Below are 4,147 nucleotides of genomic sequence, written 5' to 3' on the forward strand. Positions count from 1 at the left end.
AAACAGATTTGTCTTCAGACATAGTTGTTCAAGAAATTAGAAGCTACTCACTGCATCAGTTAGGGTTAAATAACTTGTTGCCATATCAAACATAATCATCCATGCAGTAATTACCCAATGGGAGGCTCTTACCTATTTTCTCAGTTTGATCCTGGTGGTGACTTTTTTTTGTGACGGGCAGTGAATAACTTCACATGATGTTGCCTCAATTCTTTGCAGCTTTATTTAACAAATGTTATGACTTTGTTAGGACTTGGTTTGGTAGGTTTGCTTGTAGTGTTCTGGTTTCATTTGGCTACAAAACATTGGATGCATTGGAACTTGATGATTTGCACATTACGTTTTAATGCTTATTATTGTCTGTGTTCGTTTAATAAGCAGGAAGGAGTGAGAAAATTGTCATTTTTTTTTCCAGTCATGTGAGCACAAAAACTCAAATTGCCATCAATCATCCAATTAGACTTCCGTTGTCTCGCTGAATTGAGATGATAGGTGAGTGACAGTCCAAGATCTACTATACTTAGTAACAGTCCGAGTCATTGTTAGTTCCTTGTATTACTAGTGTCCTGGGGAGGTCATAAATCTGTTTAGCCAGTCGCATCACCTTTCTTTTGGGAAAATAGGCAAGTCTAGATAGTGTAATTTATTCAGTTTTAATTTGAAGGCATTGTGTAAGACTAGAGTTAGGCGATGATTATGGTTAGGGTAAGTCTCCATAAAATACAGGTAAGTCCATTTAAAACGATGGGATCATAACTGTGTGTGTGTGTGTGTGTGTAGGACTCAACCAACATGTGTTCCCCTGCATGCTTCTCAGCCCCAGCTTAGCAAATGAGAACCAACCTTCCCGGGCAGTCTTTCCTCTCTACTCCAACAACTCATGAAATATTTAACGTGCCTCATAGTAACCTCTGTGTGTGTGTGTGTGTGTGTGTGTGTGTGTGTGTGTGTGTGTGTGTGTGTGTGTGTGTGTGTGTGTGTGTGTGTGTGTGTGTGTGTGTCTCATACAGTTTTCTTTCTATCCTTCCAGCTGATGGTCATGGGATGAAAACGTCAATTGCCGCTTAAGCCCCGCTAGATTTTAAGAGTGCAGGCGACACCACCCCACACCCCCACACACCCCCACACACCCCCAGCCCTACAAACACCTACAGCCGCACTTGGTGAACTTGCTGCACGCAGCCCATGGTTTTCAGTCCCATTTGATTGTATTCAGGCTGGGTGCGCACAGAGGTAGCTGGATACAAATTTGACACCCTGCCGATCGGGAGCTGCCGGCTGTTTAATCAACACTGATGAATATTTGATGGCGTGGCGGCGGGCAAACGGTGGCCGACACTCTCCTCATTATCGAAGTCCGTGTGTACAGAGGAAGATATTCAATATCTACCGATGGGGACCTGGCCTCTCTCAGCCGCATGAAATGCCCTCACAGGTCCTGAACGAAAAACTAGATGTTGTGTAGGCTGTGTGGTGCTGGGCCATTAAAAAAAGTGAGAGAGATCTGCTGGGAGAAAGCGGGTCCACTGTAGTCTGGATGATTTTAGTGTCATATTATTTATTTCAACTTGTTCTAATTTATTTTGATGGGTGCACTTTAGTAAAGGGTGCATCCGACAAACTTGATATTAGAAAAGTTTCGTTAACAGATGAAAAGTGGTTAATTATAAGATCAGAACTCTAAATAACTCCAGTTCTTGTTTTATATTTATTTCAATGTGAACTAATGAACTACTGAAAGGGTGGAGGGAGATCTTCTGAAATGACCTTTAAATACAGCCTAGAGACACAAATTGAAACTGAAGACAGCTTTTCCCTCGCTTCATATTTGTCCAATCAATGACTTTAGTTTCCATCTTTAGAAAAAGCTCATGGTGAACATGTGAACAGCACAGTGAGATAAATGTTCTGCACCAGGAGGGAGGTGAAGGAGTTCAGCACCGAGGTCAGCGACATGGACAACAACAGAAAACACCACATCTGTAATATCTGTGGCATTAAAAAACACATAAGGACAGTTAAGACGGTAACGTTAGTGTTCAATCTGGGACATGACAAAGGAAACAGCAGAGGCAAAAATACAGGCCAAAGAAATTATTCCTTTTTATAAAGTTATTCTGTGCACTTGAAGCTTGGACACAGTAGCATTAACTTTCACCACTAGCATTTGGCTCCTGTATAAACATAATAAAATACAGTGTTAAAAAAATAAAACATGGCCGCAGTTGGATTTTTACAGTAGAGTCACAGAAATATTCTATATTTGTGGAGAGGAAAAGGATTGATACAGAACTGATTTGTTCTTCTTTTTGATTTTACACTGACATTTTATGGAGTGGGTATTCACTCCGCCTGGGGCCACGGTGGCTCCTCAGAGACAGGACTTGGAAAATAAAGCACGTTGGGATAGTGAGGCTGATTTTGCATGAAGTGACATTTAGGTGGCGATTCGTGATTTCTGACAAGAGGTGAAACATCCGGCAGCGAACCGGCGCAGACAGTGACGAGTGTTTTGATGTTGCAGTGCGACATTTTATCGGTATGGATGTCAAGCGGTGCAGGGACAACGCAGCCAGAGGGTTAAACGAGAGATTTGCGTCGGGAACGCTTCGTCCACACTTTCCACACCATCTCTACAAGGACAAATTAAGATCCGCCAAAGTGCGCGATGAGTGGCACGATGACGCGCGTCATCTCACTGGATGCAGGTGTTAAAATAACCATCACCTTCAGCTGAAATCTAAACGGTATCCTCACGGGGAAAATAGGAGTTGTAGTAATAGTTAGTAGTTGCTGGTACATTGTGGATTTACTACAAAAGCGAAATTATAAAACTGCCACACCTGGTGTAAAAGTCATTGAAGCAGTAAATAAATATATTTATGGAGGAACTCGCTATTTGTGGCACGCTGGAGTTAGTGCTTGACTGACTGTGCAGACTTTAATGAAATTCCATAAAATATCCCAAAAAAAATGTCAGTGAGCTGCTGCACAGCCTTCGTCAGCTGCTCCACTCATTTGGACGATACCGAGCTGCAAATAAAACGTGCTCTCCGTGGCTTTGTCGTTTTGTTTCCACGTTCAAGGTATATGTGGTGGCACTCACCAAGAGAGTTGGTGACGACTCTCACTTTGTTGATCTTAATATTTAAGGTCAAACTAAAACAAAACAAAACGCACAGCATCTGCCACGTCATCAATGGTTTCATCCTCTCCATTCATTTGTCCTCTAGACTGCAAAAAACTTTTGGTGTCTTCCAGCGATAGCTGTTTGTTAACAGAGCTCATGTTAAGGGGATGTGTGCTGGCAGACTTTGATCTGTTTGTGTGTGTGTGTGTGTGTGTGTGTGTGTGTGTGTGTGTGTGTGTGTGTGTGTGTGTGTTCCATTCAAATACCAGTCTAAATTGGTATTTTTATGCTGGCTACCTGCATATCCAACCATGCCCATATTTTATCTGTCTGTAGCTACATGACAAGAGGTCAGCCCCTCAAGATCAAATATTTTTCTTACTAAATGACGGATTTATTAGACAAATAAGTTGTTCGTCTGACTCTGAACCCTCTGTGATTGAAATATACCCCTGTGTCAACAGCATCGCTTTTCAAACCGAGTCCCGGGCGATGGAGGGCTGCCACAGCGGATTACTGAGCAAATATAAGTGGGAAATGAGAGCAGATCTGGGGGATCTACCCATCCACATCCCCGATTTGACATTTCCGACCACAGGCCAACCTTCCTGTGCATTGTTAAATCAACGGAGCCCTCACTGGGGGCTCTTATTTTAGTTTTAAGACACTGCAGAAGTAGATCGATGTCAAAAACAAGGACATGAGCCAATTCAGAAAACTCAACCTGGTATATGTGCGCTCTCCATTTCTTTTTTTTTTTTTTTTACCTTAGCGTGTAGTGTTATAATTATAATGATCTAATCCATCTTGACCTGGTTGCCCAACAGCTGCGATTAGGGCTCCCTTCCCTTCGCTCTCTCCCGCTCAGAGCTATGGTTAAAAGTCGTGCGCTCGTAAATCTAAGAGCCTGCCTTACCATAACGTGCGCTGAAATCATTATTTGGCGACGTGGTGTCAGAGACTCTCTCATCTCGACTGTCAGGAATCCAATTTCCTTTTATTTACATTCATGGTATA

Source organism: Anabas testudineus, chromosome 3 (assembly GCF_900324465.2).
Source record: "Anabas testudineus chromosome 3, fAnaTes1.2, whole genome shotgun sequence".
In the NCBI taxonomy this organism is placed as follows: Eukaryota; Metazoa; Chordata; class Actinopteri; order Anabantiformes; family Anabantidae; genus Anabas; species Anabas testudineus.